Raw genomic sequence first — 26,150 nt, 5'->3', positions numbered from 1 at the left:
AGTAACCCACGTGGGACTCTGATGCCCATGGAACTTTCAGCCAATCAATGAGCTGAAGTTCCTCCAGGTAAAAACAGGCAACACAGAGAGCCTGGGAGATTCAACAAGATTCAGATTCAGATTCAGAAGAGCAGATTCAACAAGATTCTGTGAGAATTCCAGGGCAGGACGGCCCAGGAGCAGAAGGCTCCCAAGGGCAGGACATTCTCGCAGCGCGCCTCCTGACCATCCTGAGACTCAGCCCGGACAACCACGGAACGGCCAGTGTGTCCAAGTGCCAGAACTTTCCTTTGTTCTAAGAGTCTAGAGTGGAGGTTGCCAGAGAGTAACCAGCAGCAGGCCTCGTGAACAGGTCGGAACTGTGGACAGCTGAATTACTATTCAGAACTAGCTCTTCATCAGGAACGAACTGGTCCTCTTCCTGACTTGCTGGGACCCACAGTCATCTTTTCTCCTGTGCACAAACTTTGCTAGTTAATGCCAACAGTGAGCATCAGCAGCGCACCGTCGCAAGCCGCACAGCACAGCCTGGCACGGAGCCAGAGAGCGCGGATTGGACAGCAACAGCCTGCAACTGTTTCTTTGTGCCCGCAGGAGATCTGAATCCCCAGAGATTGGATGAGTATTCAACTTCAATGCATTACAGCTCGAGAATTCAATTGTTATCCCAACCAGTTGATATCAATTTAATTCCTAAGAGTTATGTACTTGTTTTGAGTATCTAATGTAGAAGTTGTAACCAAGTTCACTTTACGAAACGGTCTAAATGAATGATATACTGAACGTATGTCCTCTTGATATGTGTAACACTTTGTAACTGATTGAATATATATCTTTTGTATTCTGATAACCCTCTCGATAAGATCTGTTAGTTTTACATGCATATTCTATGTATTAATAAATGTATCCTCGTGTATTAGTACCTGTGTGTGCGCGTTGTTTGAGTTATGTCGCATGGTTGGATTCTAAAGCCATCAAAAGAATCAACTTTGTGATTTACTGCTACAATTAATAATTGTCTCAGTAAATGCCCAAACCCTACAGAACTGGTGCCTTCAGAGAGCCACTATGATTACATATTTGGCGTCCCTGAACCGGTTTTCCCTACACCTTGCTCACAACAACAACAAAACAAATATTCACATAAACTATGTGCTAAATTGTTTATTAACCTGATAAATCTGTAAATATAAATCAAACAATAATTGAAAGTTATTATTTTCAATACAAGTACAGTACAAAGGAAATGAAAAACAAGAACAATGTAAATTACATAACAGGATATGGCAATGTTAACAGAAAAGATGAAAAGATTTAATAATAATACACAAAATGCCTGATACAAAGAATTATCATTTTATTTTATTCCAGTCATTGTCATTAGTATTCTGAACTGATTTATAGCCAAAAGAGGTAGTTGCTCTTGTAAGGTGCAGTCTAATTAAAGAACTGCATCTTAAATTGTAGAATGATACAGAAAACTGCAATAAAAGTAAAGATTTGTAGATTGACTTAAACCAAGGAAGACTTTGTCTAGTATGCAGAGAGGATCAATCAAAGAATAAAAATAACAATGATGTTTGCAACAGTGGATATCAGTCAGAAATCTTTTGGCAGAATAGTACAAGGCATCATGTTTCCCAAGAACAGCTTTAGAAGCCATTTCATAGACAAAATCACCATTGCCTGTGATAATGACTACAGATATTTGAACAAATGTTTATTGTCATGACATCACAGGAAGGGTGTTACCACCTACTCCATGTTTTGCAGATATCCTTGGCTCCTACAAAGGGTCAATGAAATCAATGAATAATTACAGCAGTAATGGACTAAAATTGTAGGATTAATGTTTTCCTCAAGGACATAAACAATGAATTCATTTTAAATTAAAAAAATAAATACAAATCTAAGATATATTAATCAAGCCTCATAGCTTAAATTAATATCTCAATAAAGCAAACATTATAATTTCCTCTCTGAAGAATTAGGACTGCAAAGAATATAGAGGGAATTATACTTTAGAACTTTCTTAATAGGCACCACTTCAAACTAAATATTACCAGTGAGAGAAGCTGATTTAATGAGACAGCAAAAGCATTTCCAGGCAAGTCCATCCAATCTAATCCTTTTTCCAGATTTCATTATTTTGTTTTTCATTCAGCTTTTATATATAGTATTAATTAGACCTTGTATTGCTAGTATAATATTAAAGTTTTGAACACCAAGAAGATGAGTAAATGTGTCTGTAATAAGAACTGGAATTAAAACAGTATTGGAATTTCACTTAATTTCTTTATTACCTTGAAAATATTAATCTCTTAATGCAGATGTTTTTGCCTTTTTTCTGTGGTTGACTTTATAGAACTTTATTTACTCTTTTTTGAACTGATTTTTGTGGACTGATAACATACTTCTTTTTATTGATGGTGTCTACTAATAATTTACAGTCTTACTGTACAGCACTCATGAAAGGTTTCAAATTAAACAAAGAATATCATAAGCTGTATAGGAACTGTTAAGGATGTGAGTGATGTGAGTGAAATGATTTAAAATAAACTACATTTATAGCTGAGGTGTTCCCCTTCAACAGTTCATCTCAATTATACTGAGAAAAGCTCTATATGTCATGCAAAAATAAGTTTTTTTCTAAATGTGGAGTCCATTGTACTTAGCTTTGATAAATGTCTCTGTCCTTTTAAAAGAAAAATAATCAAAATTGTTCTTTTAATTTATATGTATTTTATTTCTACTATCTGCACTTGATGATATAACCTTGCCTTTTTCCAAGGACAAAATGTCACTTTAGAATTGTAATGCATAACTGTTCTATAAAAGAAAAATAACATTTTTAGTTTAAAAGGTTTTATTATGTAGCACTGTTAATTTAGCTTGCTATGCTATAAGGTATCAAGGACCTTTCTATGGATAATCAATATTCTGAAATGTGTTTAATGCATGTGGGTGCAGATTGATTGAGAAAGGGATATGCTGTAAAATGAGTTCCTAGTGAGTATGAAGTGGCTAAATATGAAGTTATAGAAGCATAGATCAACATAAATGAAATGAAAAAAATCAAATAAGTGAAACAAGTGTCAGACTGCTTTGTGGTCAGATAGGTGGAATTTGAACTTTTTTTGTCTACATGTTGTAGCAGCAATGTTTATTCATAAGCCACAGAATTAAGTTTTACTGTAGATTCTTCAGTGAGGCATATCTGTGGCCCCAGCCACTGAATAACCGATGATCTTTACATGTTGGAATGTAGGGGAGGTGATGTTGTCTTTTTTATAATGAGCATGTCCAAGGACAGCGTCATTAACAGCTTACCCCATGATGGATCATGTCTGGCAGAGAGCCATAGTCATATTTGGATGATGGTCTAAAAGTCAAAGGTTGTGGTCAATCATCCAAAAACGATGACCAGCCAACCAAGTAGAGTTGTAGGGTAAGAAGACTCACTCAGCCTAGTGACATTATAACCGACCAACCAGTAGCAGCATTTTCTGCAGATAAAAATTGGTGCACTTCACTTCTAACTCTGCTTTTCTCTGCTGAAACAATTGCCTGGCTGACAACAGGACCACATCAATAACACAACTTTTGCCTAAACATTAGAACTTAAACTTTTTCCTGAAGAGTGAGAATGTAAAGACAAAATTCTGCCTGAAGTCTAGCCTGAAGCCAGTACCTCATGATCAGCTGCCTACCACCATGCATCTGTCTGATCACCGAAACCATGGTTGGACTCTTTTTTTCAACACACTTGAATTAATCAGAAGTACCCCAGGAGCAAACTGAGTTTTCTCCCCCTTTTGTGTGACTCGCCATGACAAAGCAGTCATCTCAGTGCACTGACTTTGCCCTATTTGCTAACCTGGACATAACCTGGACTAAAGAGTACTGACTGTCAGCACATGGCTAAAGGAGGACTTCTCTCTCTCCTCAATACCTTGAGCTGCATCAGGAGTGAATGAGCATTGAGCATTGTGATGGTGGTTGCTGTATGATTTTATAGTTCTGCTTCTTATCAGCAGGGACTAGAAAGCTTGTCAAGACAAATAGAAACATTGATGGAACAATGTACTGGCAAATCTAAGAGGAATACATGTTTCCCATCTAAAACTGGGACAAAAATTCACCTTTCAGTGGGACAAAGATCCAAACCACAAGGTCATAGCTATACTGCAATCTGGCTTAGAAATACAAATGTGAAAGTCCTTGAGTGTCCTAGGCAAAGATCAGATTTGAATCCTACTGAGAATCCATGAAGGGACATTAAAACGGCTGTCCATAAGTAATTCCCAAGCAATTTGAGAGAGCCCGAGAAAATTTGCCAAGAAAAATTGACAGAAAATATACAGAACCAGAGTGCACAATTGGTAGAGGCTTACCCAACAGACTTGCAGCTGTAATTGCTTCCAAAGGTGACCACCATTTTTTGTTGAAGGATCTGTATTCTTACGCATTTAACATATTTCAGTTTCTTTTTAATTTTTGCTTCTATTGACTTTTAAGGGTAAATTTACAATTTTTATTTACAGCTTATCTTACCCTTAGAAGTCTTCAAGTTGAACATTCAGAATTTTGATAAAATATTAAAAGTGTATACATCTTTTTGTAATTTCACAAAATGAGACACCCCAGAAAGATCTGAATACTTTTGCAAGACACTGTATAACTGGTTAGAAGCAAGTGGCTGCTTAAGATGCAAGCTGCAAAGGAACAATTAAGGTTTCACCCTGAGATGAAATAAAGAAAAAAAGTTAAGAATTTCAGTTGTGTGGGAAATGTATAACTGATCATTTTAAAGTGTGAGAGAGGAGAAGAAGAACACAAAACTATAAGGGAAAGGTTGGGGTGGAGTAAACAAAAGAAGTAAAAGTGAAGAAATAGTAGGAGATATTAAAATACATGTAATAGAAATCTGCAAATTAGTAAGGGCTCCAAATAAAGTTTGAAGCGAGTACCAACAACTGAGGTTCTTTCAAGGAATTGTCTTGACAATTATTTTGACAAAGCTTTTGATCTGATTACACTGTTGAATACTAACTGTGCATCCCCACTCAACAGCCAAGAGAGTTATAATATACTGTATGTACTGTATATACCTTCTTACAATACATCATGTAGGCCTGCATGTATATCTTCTATATCTGGAAGCACAATAGTACAGTTTAATGTAGACCATGCAACAGCTGTCATTTCCCACAGCAGCACAGCACACCTGTCCTTGCTCTTACACTGAAGCCATTTATTTTTAGCTATAATTGTCACACTTCATTGGCTGTAAATGCATTTATACTCAAACTTAATGGCAGTAAGAGTTCCATTAACATTGTCTCTTTTAATAACACAGCCTATAATAACACAATAACATTAATTCCTATTCAAGCATATTGTGATACAGAACATAAATACAGTTTATATTGTACAAATCCACTACTGTCAATATTGTGCTACTAATACAATAAGGATAAGGGCATAACTTTATTGAAATGTGAGGTAGAAACACATAATTATTTTATGGCAATTTGGGAAATATTGCTATGATGGACTGATGCGTTGTAAAGGTGTATCATTTCTTTTAACTGTTGTTTGATGAGTTAATATCCAGCTCACAACAATTCTATGTTCTAAGGTGTAATTTAGAAATAGGTGGATGGGAAACAATGCATAAAATTAAAAAATCAGCATTGCAATATAACACTGCAATAACATTTGGCACTGACCAAAATTCGTTTAAGACTAAAGTATTGTACATTTTTGTCTAAGTAGCTTTTTATTCTATGCAATTTATAAATGGAGATGTACTTAAAGCAGGTGTAGATGATTGTGTACGGCTTAGTATTTCAACTGTGGCATATCTAATCAAGACATATTTGCAAATTAAGGTTAAATGTAGATCAGGAATGTAAGCTGATGAACTAGAGATTCAATCAAGAAATATTTTTGTGGGCATACTAATCATATAAGTTGCACAAAAACCATTTATGGCAATATATACTCTACATATATTTGTGATTGTGTTTCTGTAGACACGCCCATTCAGAAACCTGAGAGAAATTTAATAACAATATTCTTAAATGTTGCTGGTTAAATGTTGTAGTTTAGTTATACAAAACAAACCATTTAAGCATTGTTTACAAAATGTTGCTTGAAGGGACATTTATGTTCAGTTTTTATTATATAGACATTAAAATGTCAAAATCTTACAGATTCACAAATGAACATTGAAGCACTATTGAGTTAATGCTATATTTCTGCTGTGACAACTTTTTAAATCATTTTTTGACAACATACTTGTAATCTGTACTCAAACTTGCATTGACACAACTTTTCTGTATGGGATTTTACCATTTTATCATAGTGCCTTTTACTTAAATAAGCAGGTAATAAATATTTCATGCATGAAGTATACTGTAAATAAAGTCTACTTAACCTTCCCTCATTTTTGCTTACATATCTAAATATTTATTTTAGAAAAGAAAAGCTACAAAACCTAAAACCCGGGTTTGTTCTCTTAATTACATCAGCTCATTTCTGACTTTCCCATTTCCTATTTCTTATCACTTATAATTTGTATTATTATGCTTTATTATTTTCGTTTTTTTAATTAAAAATGTAGACACACAAGACATGTTAACTCTCTAAAAACAAATAAGAAAAATTGTAGATGACTTATATATGGAACTGATTTTAAAATAAACTTATTATACAGGAAAGTTGAAGAGTTCTTTAGACATAGTGCTGTTTTAATAATTACCACTGCAGGGAACATCAGCTAATGCAACAATTACCTTTTCATTAGCCAATAGCTTGATTAGCACTATAAGGTTTTGAAGGGTTCAGAGAGAAGCTCACTGCTGTGAGCTGCTGCAGAATCTTATCCATTAAAAGCTTTGATTTCAGCAACTGAACTTCAAGCTAATTAAGGGACCACAGGTAATTGGAATGGAAGTAATATGACAATATTCCCAGAAAAGAGAGAGGAAAAGGGACAGACGAGAGATCGGAAAAACTCTGCCCTTCAAACTGTTTAGTGAGTGTTTGCAATTTAAATCTGTTTGAAATATTTCAATGTAATCTAATGTTTCACATCTAAAGGCAGAATACAATTCCTGAACATCTGTAGAAAAAGAGCTGCTCATGGTGTAGATGGGCAACAAAACAATAACTCAAAGGATTTGTATGTTATACATACTGTACCTGAATATGTACATATAACACAAAAATCACTCTAACATTTTAATTATAAATTAGAATTTCATTACATATTATTTTATTAAATACATTTTCCTGCAAAATATTTATATTTTATCTATCCCTTGCTATTGGTAATTACCATTAGATTAGATTGAAATCAGAATTAAAACTGGAGCATTCTTGAGGAATTGTTCAGAGATAGTAACTAGTAACTGTTACAAACAAAGATACATCCTTTCTTTAAATGAATTATACAGAACCAAAACAGAAATCTATCCAGATAATGGTAAAAATTATGACAGCTGTTTTGAAGTGTAGCAAATCTTATATTGTGGGCAATGAGACCATGTTATAGTATGTCATTAACATAACTATGTTAACTATGTAAAAAATATGTAAAAACTTTCAGAAAAGTCCCTAGAATTTTGTGTGGAAATTCAAGGGACTTTTCTGAAAGTTTTTACATATTTTTTACATAAGTCTTTACCCTTTTACATATTGGTTGGTCTTTTGGTGTGGAAGTCTTGTACTGTATGTGGTTAACCTCGGGTGATGGAAGATACTTTTGTAAAGACAACAATCAAATCCTGTCAGAGGATGAATTGTACATGTGTAAAACTGTTACACATCTTTAATGATCATGCGGAACACCTTTTTTTGCTTAACTCGGACTTTATATCATTATAAAGGCAAACAGATGCATATGGAAGCAGTTGATCTAGTGATTTCTAAATAAAAAGATTGTACTGTATATGTAGAATAACAGAAAAAGTTAAGCAACATTTCACCATTAGGAACTTTGATGTGCAATCAGGACCTCAGTTTAATGTCTCCTCTAAAATACAGCACAGTCTGAACTGTCATAATATTGTGGCAGTTTGGGAAATTCTTGTGCAAATGGTAACACTTACAGAAGCAACTTAGTTTTCTCTGGAGATATCCCATTCCAAAAGTTTAAGCTGTGAGATCTGGCACTGAAATATTTGAATTATATTGTTGCATTCAGTGTACACAGTGGTATTAAAGCTGTTTAATTTCATTTAGACAACTATTTAAGATACAATAATTAAAACTATTTATTCAATTGTCATTCCATATAACAATAAAATTATATATAAAATATAACAATGCTCTATAATCAAAAACAAAATCATTCATTTCTGTGAGGTATGCAGAGGAGGCTTCACGAGAAAGCTACTGTACCTCTTAATGAAAAAATCCTGCACAATGAGGCAAACCTTGATGAAATTGACACTCATTGATGTAAATGATGTAATTAACACTCAACAAGAGTGAAATTCCACATGAGGAACAGGAGTTCACACGATAGGCTCTGTAGGGAATTGGGCACTCCTCTGGGCTAATTAAAAAACCTAAAAAAAAACAGCTAGGAGGAAACGCTAGGCTCCAGTCTTAAAGGAGGGAGAGTGAGCACTCCCAAGGGAGAGTTCTCATTAGAAGCATATTGGGCAAGCTTACAGGTCTGTGAGACTTGGGGAGCTGAGGATGCTTGAGAAAATACAGTGTAGGTTGTTGTGAGGGATGTCACAGGTGCCCAGGTGGACAAACAGGCTGTGTGGTGGCTTGTTTTTCCTGAGTCCTGGTTGAGGTGTGTTGCTGAGAAACACTTTTGGCCAGCTGAACCTGCTAACTGGAACTGTTGGTGGCTTGTCTTTTTAGCCTTACCATCAGTAGACAGATGGTATCAGAGTGTGAGATGGGAAAATGACAAAAAAGTTGCTGCTGTTGTGTCAGGGATGCAAGTGATGGTTATAGATCAGAAAGGATAATTAAGATAATAGCCATTTGGTGAAGAGTAAGAACAAAGTACTGAGCCCAAGTAATGGGTTTAGTGACAACTGCGATTTGGTAACATAGAGAGAGTCTAATTGATTACACTAGTGCCTGGCTGTGTTGAAGTGAATAGTTCCTAGTGAAGATCAAGAATTGGGTGGCAGAGTTAATTATGTTGAATATTATAGTGCTTAATGATAAATAAAGGCAATTAAGATCTTGTTACTTGTGTGGAACCAAGTACAGAGCAACCAAAGAAGGTAAAGGACTGTTCGGTCTTCTCTGAAAAAAGAATGTAGTGAAAGAACTAGGATCCCTGAGGGTGTGTAGATGTGGGGGGGAAACGTGAAAAACTAAGGTGACATTTTGACTGTAGTTCAAATTCCAAATTCTACCTATGCTCTAGTGCCTCATGCTCCCAGTTTATGACGTGACTTTAGACCCTTGTTCCTTGTGAAACTGCAGTAGTGTGATCTGGCAGTTGTACTTTTGGAATTTTTTAATTAAAATTGAGAAATATTTTTCTCAGTTTGTTTAACCCTTTACATATTTTAAACTGCTCAAATGATTTCATTTGTGAAAAAACGATGAATCATTCGTAATTAAGTAATTTAGACCTCAGTTTGAATTTGAAAAAGCTAATGATTCTGCTGTAAAAAGTATGCTTTAAAAACTCTTTGGTATGTGTTATTTAATCAGACTCATTTCCTAATATTAACATGAGCACTGGATATTTGAATAACATGCCTTCAAATATTAAAAAAAATGATTAGATTTTCAATATCTGATTTTTAAAATCTTTTACTATCAATGGCCTTGCTTACATATAAAACCTTTAAAATAACTGACACGCAGCATACAATAGGTTTCCAATACACCTTTTTTTCCCCCATTGTGAGTGTTCATGCATGCGTCTGGTTTTTCACGTTCAGAATTAAATGCATGCTATTATAACAATTACTACTGTAGCAGGTTCTAATTAAAAAGTTTGAACTGTAAGTAAAAAGTATTCTAGAATAATTCATTTTTGGTAGGCAATCTATTTTGCATTCTTATCAAAGGAAGCAAATTTATTTGATTGAAGTAAGTGATTCTGCAGTATAGACAATTTAAATTCAATTAAAAAACCCTTGGAGGACACAAATTTTGCATATTAAAAGTCAGTTCAATCAAGTATTTCCTATCTTTAAAGACACTGTCAAGTATATGCTTATTTCAATACATATAACAGTGGAATTCACCAAAGTTGTGAGAAGTTCATTCCTAATTATATATAAAGATTGAAGTGCCCTTTGTCAAAGACTGGGTTTCATTTTTATGAAACCGCTGCACCAATATTCCTTTTATTATTCTCCACCATATTCCAGACCACTTCCTTTAATTTATTTTCATTACAACCAAAATCTATGATGTGGAATTGATAATTTTATGTTGAATGTGAAGAAATTTTTCTGATTAAAGTAAATGTAGCCTTGGAGGCTAAGCAACAAGTAGTAAATTAATCATATGTGTATATTGATTTTCTTAATGCTTTAGGTCCTTATAGGGTTATTAAAATTCAGAACTGTATTAATATTTCCTTATACATAGTAATCTACAAACTGTTTTGTTATTACAAATGAGAGACAAAAGAAACAAAAACTTGTAGAGTTTTAGGGAAAACCATTTCACTGGAGGTCCTTTTTGTATGAAATATATTATAGTTAAAATCTGGACATTTGGTTAAGGGACTCTTGAAAGATTAAGATTGACACATTTATCTCTCCTCTGTCCACTATTGAGAAGAGCAAAGCCCTAGTGCCACAGGCTAATATGTGAATAGAGAATGTTAATTGCTGACAGCAGTCAATAACCTGATGTTAACTTAGCTATTTTTATTACAGGTCTGAAGCATCCAGAAAAAGAAATTTAAATAAATTAGCTATTAAAATGAAAGTTTGTACGTAAAGCCCTTTGTAGATTGTGAAGATAGTCCACTTTTAAAAAAATCTATTGAATTTTTTCTCTTTAATGCATGACTGACTAAGTCACAGGAGACCATCCTCTGTGTGATTATTCAGCAATTAGTCTGCTGCCTGCACAGGATATGCATTATTGAGCCAGAGACAATTTTCTTATATCCTGCTCTCTGTGCCTTTTGCTTTATAATTGTTTTTTACCCTTCCAATGAGTGGAGGAAGAGAATATAAGTCCTTATTGTACCTTAGAAAATGATGGCTATCTCCCAAACAACAACATATAATTTGAATGTAAGCCTTTTATGGCTTAGAGCATCTTTTAATGTGTGTGCATGTGCAATATCCTCATCCAACAGTGAACCAAACAGACCTTTATTTCAGGTCCAAGATAATAACCAATCATAATTCCAAAAGTCAAGAATCTATCAATTTAATTTTGCATTCATGATATTGTCTAGTGTTATGCATGTGCTCTGATCCAAAACAATGTAGAAAAACATCCATTAAAGGCATTACGGAGGTATTGTACACCAAGCATTGTTTGAACTGCCCAATAAAAGCACTTTCATACTACAAACTTAGTTGGCATCTTCATTTTCATAAAAAAATAACATGCAAGAGGGTGACAAAAAATGTTTTCAACATGTAATTCCCAGGCACTTTTTCTTTCAAGGGCCAGTAAGCAATAACTATTTATTCTTAGCATCAGTGGCTCACTCATCATTGCCTGATACAAAAGAACCACCACTTCTACAAAGACCATTACTCTGCACCTCTGCTCACCTTTTCTCTAAAAAAAATATGGTAATTGGACAATCAAAAGCAAAACGTTCAAGGTAATACAGAAGCCAGGAAGCTTTAAACACTTATAACACAATTGTAAAACTGTGTGTATTCATAAAAGATGTTCCATCATGCCCTTTAGACCCAATTTCAGTCCTCACAATCCTCAAACCTGCTTCTTTTCATTCAAGCTAGGGTTTCTCATACTTAATTGAACCCTTAATAGAACTAATACATTGTAAATTGGATCCCTTTCAAACAATTAATTGATTTTAAAGTCACAATCTTAAGTTAATTATGAAATGTTAAACGGAAGCTTACATGAAATCTTCCAACTGAAAATAATATTATTGCATTCAAAACAATCATGTCCTTAATTCAATTAAGTGCTCAGTTAATTCAAATAACTGAATATCCTTTAAGTACAAAGCATTTCCTTTACATGTGCAGTACAGATGACAATTTTGCTTTCAGATTTAAAACAATGTTGGTATGTTTTAATTTGCTACTGTCAAAAATTGTCTCCTGTTACCTCATTAACATATTAAATTATACTTATTTTAGTAAACATTTATATTTTGATCAGCAATTTTCCAATAAGTGGAATTCAATATCTTATTGACTCCCTTTAGGCAATATGCCAAGCTATTACAAGTTTTATAATTAGGAATTGATCAGCCATTTTGGCTGTTTTTTAAACTCATTTACTGACCAAGAGCATTTGATATATGAAACCAAATGTGTCAGTTATGCGTTTTTACTACATTTGTTTTCATTATAAAGGAGATACTACAAATATATTTTAGTTCCTCAGTAAGAAAAATAAAGAGAAGAGGAGTAAAAACAACAGCAGCAGCAAAATATATATGATATATAAAGTATTTATACAGTCACATTAAATAAGCAGTTTCAAGAAATTGTACTGGTATGCAATATAGCCAAAAGGTTGATTAAATAGTAGGGTATTTAGAGTAGTTTTGAAAAACATTGAATAAGATATTTGAATAGAAAAAAAATCCTTTAATTTATTTTGAATGAGCTAGAATGCACTTAGCAAGGATGGGTTTAAATTGAGCAAGCTGTGTTGGCTTGATTGTAATTTCACCTTCATCCTGGGATTAACACCCCTGCACTTCTCTGAACAAAGGTGAATTTGAAGTGAAGCTGTGGTGATGGAGAATTTATTGGAATCTAGGCCTCATTTATAGCAGTTCAACGGAAAACAGGAGATCTAGAAACAGGAAAGGTTTTAAGAGTAGTAGCTGAAATAGCCTGTACTTCTACAATTTACACAACTTTCTGAAATCACAGTCCTAGTCTTAATCAACTGTGAAATTGTATAAGAAAGAAGGCAAACTGGTGCAGATGTCATATTGCATGCTGTGAGTCCAACATCAAACCTTTTTTTCACTCTTATTTTACTCCTTATAGGGGGTCTTGCACTTAAAAACAAACTTTATATATTTTCTTGGACATCTGACAGTTTTTCACACATACAACAAGAGAAAAGCAATGTAGAAATGTTGTAGTAAATGACATTTAACAAAATATTAAATGTCATTAGACCAATATGGCATTTCACCATAATGCCATATTCAGGATGGTGGCTTCTGGGTGAAGAGATTGTGTTTCAACATATTAATGACCCTAACTTCACCACAGAACACCTGACTTGGAATCAAATGAATATTGCAGGAAGTCAATAATATTTTGTGGGAGATTGATGTGCAGAAGTAATAGCTAATGGGAATAATAGATGATAACAGTATTATTATTATTATTATTATTATTATTATTATTATTATTATTATTATTATTATTATTATTAGTATTAATTGCTATTGTTACGGCTTTGACATTATTAATCAGCATAATAATTGCTTAAACTTATATAGTGCTTTTCTGGACACTCCACTCAAAGCGCTTTACAGGCAGCTTCCACCTGGATGGGAAATTTGGCCAGGACACCGGGGTTACACCCCTACTCTTTTCAAGAAACACCCTGGGATTTTTTAATGACCACAGAGAGTCAGGACCTCTGTTTTATGTCTGATCCGAAGAATGGCGCCTGTTTACAGTATAGTGTTCGTTTCACTATACTGGGGCATTAGGACCCAAATGGACCGCAGGGTGAGTGCCCCCTGCTGGCCCCACTAACACCTCTTCCAGCAGCAACCTTAGTTTTTCCCATCCAGGTACTGACCAGGCTCACACTTGCTTAGCTTCATATGTAGTTATACATATAGTAGTAGTAGAAACACTTCCCAGAAGATTACAACTGCATTGACTGACAACTGTTTCACCTTGTAATATTCAATTGTACAAACTGTGTAAAATGAGAGAGCAATTTATCCAAGGGTGGTAGCGCCTATATCGAGGTGTCCCCCATCACCATCCATTTGTGGGAAAATTCTGGTCCAGGGGAAAGTATGCCACCTACTGTTATTACTTGCAATAATATTCAATTAAAAATCATCATTTAACAGACAATATTTATCAGTAAAAACTATTAATTTTACTGTATTTACTTCCAAGTAAAGTGATTTTTGTCCAGTCTTCCTAACTCAGCAGTGTGTGTCCTCAGCAGTTCTCCCAATGTCAGACTTCATAGAGCTAGTAGAGAAACTAACCGAGGAGACACCCCTCTAATCATAAAAACTCAGTGCACTGTCCTTTGTCTAAAGTAAATGAAATGTGTTAAGTGGAGTGTGGGGAAGCTGAACATATTGCTCGTTTTTGTTAATGTAAAGATGAAGGACCCATGGAGGTCAGTGCTCCTATAGCTGTTATTTGTTTCAATTCACGGAGCATTTTATTATTCCTGTAAAATTCAAACGGAGGGAAATTATTGCACTAATTGTTTCAGGGAGATTGGAAATTAATTTGTCTAGAGAATTAGAATCAAATGAAAAATGTACCTAATTTGTGAATTCACAGGATTATAAAAGCCTTAATGTACCCCTTTATACTGTATCCGTGTGACGGTGGAGAGGTTTTTGGGTGAAACTGTTTTTTTAAGGAAATCTTTACTCATTTTTTTTTATCTCTTAGATAATACTTGTCTTTAGGAAATGACACGTCTGTTACAATAGTGAAATTAGTAGATTTGATTAAGGTACAGGATAGAATGGATATGAAATCAAACATAAAACCGAGCACATCAAACCTGATTATAGTGCATTGCTTAAGTTATTGGGCTGAAACAAAGCATTTTGATGAGCATAATGACAGGGAAATGGTTATAGAGAGAGCTGTTTCATTTTCTGCCTAAACCTTATTTTACAAGTGCTTGTTTTATGAAGGTATAAAACATTAATTATTTTTTAAATAAAATATTATTTGTGATAAGTAGTTATATTTGAATATATTTCCTAACATAGCCACCGTAAATACTAATATGTGTATTTATTCAACATGCAGCAAATGTCGTGATTTGTTGAAAATAAATTGAATACAGTTCTGAATGGATGCTAGCACTTAAAAATGCATAAAGAAATATGCTTTCTAAATTCCCGTTATCAGGAAGGCAGGAAAAGATATTGCAGAAGTCATATTTACATCAGTCCAAAAAAAAAGTTCCCAGAAAATTGCAAGCAGACTATTATATAGGGCTAAACATGAAATAGATGTCATTTCACTAATCAACTTTTACCAAGTATTAATCATAAATTGCATTCCATAATACACAATTACGAAGTTCTTAGAACTAGTTATTTTAATTGTTGCAATCAAAACGCAACAGATGCATTTAACTCTTCATTCCTCTTCATTGTATCTCCACCCCTTCTACCAGTTGAACCCTTTCAGTGGCTTAGAAACCTGAGAGAACACAAATTATTATTATTATTATTATTATTATTATTATTATTATTACTTCTACTATTACTACTAAGAATAATAACTAGTGCCTTTAAAAGTAACATTTAACAAAATTGATTAATCAAAGCGTAACAAAGGCAAACAAAAATCAAATTGCCTGGTGAAAAATGAGAAAGAAAATGTGCACATAATATAATATATATAATATTTTTTTTACTAAGAACCTCTCAGATTTACACCTAGGGTAGATTATTGAAGTTAAAACCAACTTCATTATCACAGGATAATACTAGGATAAGAATACAGGATTAATAACTAGGATTTCATAATCTTTTTTAACTGTTCTGACATCAGCAGTGATAAAGGCCAAAAGTGATAGGATTTTGCATAAATATATTCTTATACCTCAATAGCCCTTCCTGTGGTATGTCCCTAATTGTTAATAAATGAATTATTGATTGATTATTTCATTCTTATTCCCTTTTCACTCATCTTATATGTAAATGCTAATAGGCATTAAATTATGTAATGTTAGTATCTATAGCTATTTTGCGGAGTGGTGGCACTGTGGCTAAGGATCTGCGCCTGTGGCTGGAAGGTTGCCAGTTGAAATCCCATGGCCAGCAGAGAATTCCTACTCTGTTGGGCCCCTGAGCAAGACCCTTAACCCCAGCTGCTCCAGGGGTGCCATGTAAATGGTTGACCCTGCGCTCTAACACTGAGTTTCTCTCTCCCTGTCTGTGTGCCTGTGTGTCTCATGGAGAGCAAGCTGGGGTATGCGAAAAGACAAATTCCTAATGCAAGAAATTGTATATGGCTAAAAAAGTGATATTATCTATTTGATTTAACAAAATTCAATCTAATTTACAGTATATTAAATTATACTGTAGTTACTTTAAATTTAGCAAAGGACTTTGAATGAACTGATCAATGATACTTCATTTGCTGTTAAACCAGCTGTTTAAAGAGTGTCGATTGTTGTTATTTTGTGTGATATAAATGTTTTTAAATGGTAAATGCAGTATTTTGTATTTATCTATCAAGTCTAGTAACAAATACATTTAGAAAAAACAAATGGTGAACCATTACCCTGTACATATATTATATATACATATATAATTAATATGGTAAATAATACTATCTGATACTGTATGTTAACACATTTTTGTCTTCATCTTCTTGTGCTTTTATAATTTCTTTAAAAAATGATTTCTTTCTTGTTTAAATCCTCGAGCCAGGGATATATTTTGTCCAAAGTGTTTAATCAATATTAAAATCTTAATTGATTAATTTCAGACTGATATAATGTAATCAAGGATTTACACTTTTTCATTATAGTGTCTGGGCATCATGCAATTCAGTGTTTTTTCATTGCAATCTCTTGACTTCAAATTTAGCTTTATTGGCATGACCAATAAATTACAGTGTTGCCATAGTAGGTACAATGTACACTACATATACTGTATTATTGTACATTTACATACTGTACATCACAGAAAGCAGTGTTGTGAGACACCCTCACTCTTTCTTCATCAGGCTGTAACAGGAGATCACATAATGATTCTGACATGCTGTTTTGATTTTAGCAGGTGCATCAACTGTGGGATTAGATTTATTATTTTAGGGAAGAATGTCTAAGCCCAGAGTATTTCTAACATGCTGCAGACAGTGCATCTCTGTCTATGTGTCACCCTGAAGCCAGGTCTGTGATGCTTAGTTTCTATGGTCGGCTGTGGTCTCCAAACCTGTACTTGGCCAGGGTGTTCATCTTTGCTATCTCTTACCCTTGTCAGATACCCAGTTAGTGTGTGCTGTTTTTTTAGGATCCTGTAGCATTCCAATTCATGTATGGTGTATGTGTTCCATTGGGTAAGGTGGTGTTGTTTGACTTGTGCTGTGATTTGGTTGACTTTGATTTGTATTTAGTTGCTTTAGAGGGCTTTTCTATAGACTCAGTTCTTGGCTCAGCAGGACCTTGTGGTGGTAGAACTTTTGGTCTCTGTTTTTTAAAAGATATTTTATTGCTTTTTTTCTGAATATTTTTTTGCAGTGGGTATTTTCCTAATTTGGCCCTGCATGCTAGGTTAGGTTAGGTGTTTTTTAAACATGGAAAATGTTTTTACAGAACTCTGTGCAGGATGTCTATGGGTTATTTATCACATTTATAATCATTTAGTGTAATCCTGTTCAGTGATTGAACCCCATAATTCACTGCCATATAGGACAATGGACAACAGATTGGATTATGCTTTCAAATATCTGCATTCAGTATTCAGATTTTACAGGGGTGGCTAATATTGTAGGGCCTACATCAAATGGCATAGAAAGTACTGTGTGCTTTCAACTTGTGCACCCTCACTGCCAGGTCAAAACTCACAGATGAGCTGGATGTCAAACCAAGTATTCTGTATCTTGTTGGTATCCAGTGGTGCTAGACTCTGGGATGACACCGGGCATCAGCATTGAGCAGAAACTTGATCTCTATGTCATGTAGTGTGAGGCCATGGACAGTAGACTGTTTCAACACCTCTGATACCATAGATATTGAATAGTTTTGGGCTCATGTTACAGCTTTTCCTTACCCTATGACCCTGATTTTCATGTTTGTAGAAGTTGTAAAACAGTCCATCATGGCAAATTGAATAAAATGTTCTTCTTAATCAATAAAAAATATATTTGTTTTGGGGAGATTTTTTGTTTGATTTTGAGTGTGTGTAGAGAGCAAATGTGATAGGATGTGCAGCAGTTTACTGTAGTTAGAAGCCCATCTAACTCAGGACACTGTTTTATATGGAAGGCCAGTATTTTGGCATTTGTGATATTCCAGAATACTTTCACCAGGTTACTGTTACAGATTCACTGTTAGTAATTAGGGTCAGGTCTGTTCCACTTTTATAGATCATGGTGATTAGTCCTTGATTCCAGACTTCAGAGAATCACCTCACAGGACAAGACTGAAGAGTTTGATCAGGGATTGCTGCAATGCAGAACAATTGTATCTCAACATTGTGTTGCAATCAAGGAGTCTAAGTGGTTGTGGTAATTGTTTATAACCATTTCTAGATTAATGAGTTTTCATATTTTTTGGTGCAGTACTTCTATACTTTGGGATCGTTTTCAAAAAGGATTTCTAACGCTGATCCATTTTGCATCTCTGGTTGTTCTGGTTTTGTTTTACATATACAGTATTGTTCCATTTTTCCCAGAAACAGTTTTGTTTTATTGACTCCTCATTTTATCTGTTTACAGAGTTATCTGTTTACGTGTGCATTTCTTTTCTTTTTAAGGGTGTGCTTTTTAGTGGTGGTTTCTTCTCTGGGTGAAATTAATTCCTTTTTGATATATTCAATAACAAGGAAGATCAGATTTAGGAAACCATTATTTAAAATCTTATATCATTTTCTTTTTACTAAAATCCATTTTAGTTATTCTTAGAATGTGTTTAGTTAATTCTCAAACCCTTATTTCATTTCAATCAATTGATTCTACTATCGTCCTACTCTGTGCATCAAGACACAAGATCCAAGTCAAGTCTTAATCAGTATATGAACATGTCATTCTTTCTTCTTTTCTTTCAGTCATGCATAGCTCAGGAAGACTCACAACATGACGTGTCAAAAATAATTGTATTTCTTCTGCATTTATTATACAGGCTCTGCAGTATAATTCTGTGTTTAGGATGTCTCCTATTTAAATTTAATTATTTTAGGGAGTAATTTCTTTGAGCTTTGTTTTTTTACAAAAAAAAACGTGTCCCATACTTTGGTTTTCTTTATTAATGACTGTTTTTATTCATTAAAGCTAGTGAAAATTAACAAGTATTCATTTCAATGACAGAGTATGTTTAGACATTTGAGATTAATGCTCCTACATATACATCATAAAAGTGTTAGAAAGCAGTTTTAGATGTTACTCATATTATTATAAATGTATTATTCTTATTATTTAGTGCTAGAACTGTTTGATATGGAGCTAAGCCTCTCAGCTGTCAACCTTATGACAGCAAGCTCCAGAATCACATACTACTGTATAAATATATCAAGTTTTAAACTCCAAAAAGTTTTGAATAATAACAAAATATTTTTAAAAAAATCCAAAATCTAATTTCAGTGGATAAAACCACCATATTTGTTAAATTAAAATTCTTTAGGTACAATACAATAAGGAAATTTCTCCTAATGAATGTTTAAAATGCAGTGTAGGGGTTTTGTGCATTTACTGGGACAATTATTAATTGTAGCTGTAAGTCACAAAATGATTCTTTGATGGCTATTAGAAAACCGACCTTGCGGGATAACTCAGCAACGCACACACACAGATACTAATACACGACAATATATTTATTAATACATAAAGTGTGCATATAAACATAACAGATCTTAAGAGTGAAGCTTAGAAGAATACAAAAGGTATATATTAAATCACGAAGAGTTACTGTCACGGACGTCCAAAGGGACTAACCGTGGGGAGCAGGAGAGCGGAAAAAGACCCATATGCGTAGCGGCGAGATGGGAAAAAGGCCCGGGCTCATAGTGCAAAGAGTTCAGGAATGCCGTATAGAAACCTATGCCCTCAGGGAGCGGACGTGGGGCGCCCTGGTGCTAGGCGGGTCTCAGGACATCGGAATGTCAATGCTGAGCGAGGACAGAGTGCAAGACCCGGAAATATATAGCCCAAGGGAAAGAGAGGGACAGGAAGGACAGCAGACCGGAAACTAGGGACAGAACAGAGAAGGAGCGCCCTCTGGCTGCAGAGGGCATGACAGTACCCTTTCATGGGTGGCTCCCGACGCCCATACAAATAAATAAGCTGCACAGCACTGGGGGGAGGAAAAACCTCATTTAACTGAAAGGAAACCTCCAGGAATCCATGGCTGAGAGCTACCCCTTCCTCCGGGGTATAAACCTTTATTGGGTGGAGGAAAGGGGGGTAGAGAAGAGCTCCAGAGACTTAAAACAAAAAAGTACACAAGCACAAACCCAACAGATAAAAACCTGGGAAAGACCAGGGAGACAAACCACACAAGACAGATAGGAACCAAAAACAGGTAGGAACCAAGGTTCCGAGACACAGAGAGCAGGGGGGACCAAAAAGGAAACCAGGAAGAAAAAAATCAAAACAAAAGGCAAAAAACAAGAAAAAAAACACAAAAACCCCGGGGAAAAATACCGCAGACTGGGTAAATGGCACTTTCACATTCTAACGCTGATATCAGAGTGGACAACCTGAGGAAAGCCAGACCGAAGTCCGCTCACAGACACAGATGCCCGGAGTGATATCCAGCGAAAAGAATGGAGGAGCGGCAGAAAGCTTACCATTCTATCACTGATATCGGAGAGAGCAAGACCAGGAAGAGCCAGGCACGAGAACCCGCTCCAGACACAGAAGCTCGGAGTGATATCCAGTAATAAGAATAGGCAAGCCAGCTCAACATTCAATCACTGATATCGGAGTGATCTACCCGAGGAAAGCCAGGTACAGGACCCGCTCACAGGCACGGAAGATCGGAGTGATATCCAGTGATTAGAATAGAGGAACTGAAAAAAAAAACAGCCCAGAGAACAAGAAAAAAAAAACTGCGGCAAGACAAAAAAAAAAAACGCAGCTCGCGGGGTCAGTAGGTGGCTCAGCATTCTGTCATGGACGTCCAAAAGGACTAACCGTGGGGAGAAGGAGAGCGGAAAAAGACCCAAATGCGTAGCGGCGAGACGGGAAAAAGGCCCGGGCTCATAGTGCAAAGAGTTCAGGAATGCCGTATAGAAACCTATGCCCTCAGGGAGCGGACGTGGGGCGCCCTGGTGCTAGGCGGGTCTCAGGACATCCGAACGTCAATGCTGAGCCATAATGTCTCGTAATCTCTCGTGCCCGGGCAGAAACAAACAGCTGTTTGGTGGGGCTGAATTCAAATATTCATAGAACATTCTGGACCAAAGTTTGCTCTTATTACGAATTACAGGGTACACATTCTTCATGTTCGGATTAGCAAAGATTCATATACCAATCGTCAGATTTTATTTTAGACTTTCATTGTTAAAATATGTTAGAAATACTGGCTTGAATGACTTTTAAAGATTTGTGGTCACATACCGTATTGTAGTGTATTGTAATTACGACAAAATGTTTTTGATTTATAATATGCTGTTTTTTGTGTGTTTCTCAGTAAGTACATGCATGTTTTTAGTGTTTTTTATTTATATTGTTTCATTTCAAAACAAACCCTTTGGTTTGACTTACTCAAGAAGCAATTATAGCTTCCGTAATTTTAATAATTTACTCTATAATGTAAATTATTCTGTTCTAATAATGTTCTGGTTTAACACGTGTCTGTTTTATTAACTTAAAAATATGTTGGACATATTCCGCTATGAATAAATAAAAATACATATTCAATATATTATAAAACAACAATTATTTTCATTATTAAATGCTAAGACTGAACCTGTGCTGTAATACTATACACCCAGCCGCATCACAACGGTTAAATAAACACATGTATGACTTGCAATATAAGATGTTGAACAGTAAAATAGCAATTATATTTGCTATTTTAATAACAGTTACAATAGATACACATTTGAAATCTTTTAAAACATTTTGCACCCACATGTGAGTTCAGGAAGGATATGCCTATTGAGTGTTGTGTTTAGATTACCAAGAGTGTAAAGACTTAAAGAGCACCACATCTATATTGTATGAATAGAAACAAAAGTAAATGTTTCAAGGTTTGTTTTAATGTTCTCATACTAATCATTGTCCTATTAATTGTTGCCAAAGCAATAAGAATGACTTTGTAACTTAGACCCATTTTAGAATAAACATGTACAGCATCTGGCATCATGTCATCCACTTAATTCCAAGGTCCCATCAAAATCATTGTACAACACACAAAAAGTCCTGCGTTGGAAATAAAAAGCTCTATTTAAGAGTTTATAACATCCTACGTAGGAGAAAAAAACATTTTATTAATGAAAAATATAGTATATTATATTACATCAAACTGTTATTCATGCTCATTTCAGACAGCAATTGGCTGAGTGTCAGATTTAGTTTAGCCAATCAAACTAATATTAAGCTGTGTAAAGATAACAGACACTAAGGAATAAGAGTTTATTTGCACTTTGTAATTTCATTATATTGGATTTACAAGTATCTAATGCTTCATATATTCATTAACCCTTTGACAGAAACAATCACATATACTGTATGTGAACATAGACAACTGGTCCCTGCGGAGTACCATCACAAATATGTGATTAGAATGTTAGCAATGGAACGTTCTCAGGATGGAGCAACAATTCTAGTGCTTCATGTTTTCTGTTTAGATAGCTAATATGGACATGCTTTGCACTTACGAACAATAATTCTTTACAACTCCAAAACTCTCTCCAAATTTCAGTTCTGCTGGAGGAGCAGACTAGATTGTGTCTTGAGTACACAAATTAGCTGAAAAACGTTTTTGCAAATGCTGAAATAATAGGATTACCTAACAGAAAAAAAATGTTATTACTATTGGAGAAACTTATCTGTTTAATTTAGGAATACTGTTTGTATAAATGGCTGGGAAAAAATATATTTTGCAAATAACTTAAAATACCAATGAATGCAGCTCATACATGACAGTACGTGATCTCCTGTCACAGTATGAAGAACAGTGAGCCTGTCTCTCGTTAATGGTTTATGCGTTGTATGTTATTATAGGTAAATGTCCTATGATGTGTTTGTCCTGTGAATGTCTGTAGATGTTGTGTTGATTATAAAAGTTTTGGCAACACTGTAATTCATCAGTCACGTTGAATTGATACAAAATCAAAAGAAGTGTGATGATAACCATCTGAACATGTTGATGGATAGATAATAACTCATGCAGCTTTCTGTAGGGGTGTAAATATACTGTCTCCTATCCCTCTTCCTCAGTTTAATATTCTTAGCCTAATATCTGATATGCCCCCACTACAAATGCTGATGCCTACAGTGGTTTGGAACTTTTTCATGTGCTAGCCGGCTACTGTGAACTTAAGAGATTATGAATGTAAAGTGAATTAATATAAATGTCAAGTTTAATTTTTAACATTTTAATTAGAAAATATTATTTATAGTGCCTTTGAGGACATATCATATTTAAAATCAAATATACACTCTATTTGAAAAAACGAATAGAGGCAAAATTAAAATAAGGTTTTGAGTAGTCATTTGAATGAATTTATCGCATACTGTAAGGTGTATTCTTAATTCTTAACCCGGTCTGCACTGATCAGTGTCCACCAAAGCACTGGAGTCTGGAGATTCATTCATGTTATTATTTAATTTATTTTTAATATACAGTGTGAGATAAATAATATGTATACTAAATTTATATTTTAATTAATTGTATTTTTATTATTAGAGAAAGTGTCTTTATTATCACCCAGGAGCAATTTTGTTAAAAGTTCAACATGCGCGTTGACTGGGAATAGAACACACACTGGTGGTGTGGCAGACAAGAATTTTACTACTGAACCAAAGTGTCACTCTGCACGAACTAAATGACACTGCAAATAAGAATTATGCATAATATAGTACATACAGTATGAACAAAAAAAATAGATAAAATAACTGACATCATAATTGCTTGCAGAGGAAGTGGAACCAAAAGCACCATAACTCCTTTTAATTTTAAACTGTTTTAAAATGAAATGATATGAATAAAAAAAAACTCAGCAAAACTTGCACTAAAACTACTGAGAAACAAGCTATTAAAAACAGCTTTATAACATTATATATTATACAGTGCCTTGCGAAAGTATTCGGCCCCCTTGAACTTTTCAACCTTTTGCCACATTTCAGGCTTCAAACATAAAGATATAAATTTTTTATTTTATGTGAAGAATCACCAACAAGTGGGACACAATTGTGAAGTGGAACGAAATCTATTGGATTTTTGAAACTTTAACTAATAAAAAAATGAAAAGTGGGGCGTGCAAAATTATTCGGCCCCCTTGCGTTAATACTTTGTAGAGCCACCTTTTGCTGCGATTACAGCTGCAAGTCGCTTGGGGTATGTTTCTATCAGTTTTGCACATCGAGAGACTGAAATTCTTGCCCATTCTTCCTTGCAAAACAGCTCGAGCTCAGTGAGGTTGGATGGAGAGCGTTTGTGAACAGCAGTTTTCAGCTCTTTCCACAGATTCTCGATTGGATTCAGGTCTGGACTTTGACTTGGCTATTCAAACACCTGGATACGTTTATTTGTGAACCATTCCTTTGTAGATTTTGCTGTATGTTTGGGATCATTGTCTTGTTGGAAGATAAATCTCCGTCCCAGTTTCAGGTCTTTTGCAGACTCCAACAGGTTTTCATCCAGAATGGTCCTGTATTTGGCTGCATCCATCTTCCCCTCAATTTTAACCATCTTCCCTGTCCCTGCTGAAGAAAAGCAGGCCCAAACCATGATGCTGCCACCACCATGTTTGACAGTGGGGATGGTGTGTTGAGGGTGATGAGCTGTGTTGCTTTTACGCCAAACATATCGTTTTGCATTGTGGCCAAAAAGTTCGATTTTGGTTTCATCTGACCAGAGCACCTTCTTCCACATGTTTGGGGTGTCTCCCAGGTGGCTTGTGGCAAACTTTAGACGAGACTTTTTATGGATATCTTTGAGAAATGGCTTTCTTCTTGCCACTCTTCCATAAAGGCCAGATTTGTGCAGTGTAAGACTGATTGTTGTCCTATGGACAGACTCTCCCACCTCAGCTGTAGTTCTCTGCAGTTCATCCAGAGTGATCATGGGCCTCTTGGCTGCATCTCTGATCAGTCTTCTCCTTGTCCGAGCTGAAAGTTTAGAGGGACGGCCAGGTCTTGGTAGATTTGCAGTGGTCTGATACTCCTTCCATTTCAAGATGATCGCTTGCACAGTGCTCCTTGGGATGTTTGAAGCTTGGGAAATCTTTTTGTATCCAAATCCGGCTTTAAACTTCTCCACAACAGTATTACGGACCTGCCTGGTGTGTTCCTTGGTCTTCATGATGCTCTCTGCGCTTTCAACAGAACCTTGAGACTATCACAGAGCAGGTGCATTTATACAGAGACTTGATTACACACAGGTGGATTCTATTTATCACCATCAGTCATTTAGGACAACATTGGATCATTCAGAGATCCTCGCTGAACTTCTGGAGTGAGTTTGCTGCACTGAAAGTAAAGGGGCCGAATAATTTTGCACGCCCCACTTTTCATTTTTTTATTAGTTAAAAAAGTTTCAAAAATCCAATAGATTTCGTTCCACTTCACAATTGTGTCCCACTTGTTGGTGATTCTTCACATAAAATAAACAATTTATATCTTTATGTTTGAAGCCTGAAATGTGGCAAAAGGTTGAAAAGTTCAAGGGGGCCGAATACTTTCGCAAGGCACTGTACATTAACTTATGTAAGTTAACGTATAATATATATATAACTTATGTTTGTTCAAGTATAGAGTAAGTTGTTTATTGTTTTTAATTTGAATCATGCAGGCTAACAGGAAATGTTACAAAGAGCACATCAAATCATTCCCAGAATAAACACAGCAAGTGACCGACTTCAAGAATTCAAATGTTTATGAAGAAAGTGGAAT

The sequence above is a fragment of the Lepisosteus oculatus genome, chromosome 9 (genome assembly GCF_040954835.1).
Source record: "Lepisosteus oculatus isolate fLepOcu1 chromosome 9, fLepOcu1.hap2, whole genome shotgun sequence".
Taxonomy (NCBI): domain Eukaryota; kingdom Metazoa; phylum Chordata; class Actinopteri; order Semionotiformes; family Lepisosteidae; genus Lepisosteus; species Lepisosteus oculatus.
This window is presented reverse-complemented; position numbering follows the sequence as displayed.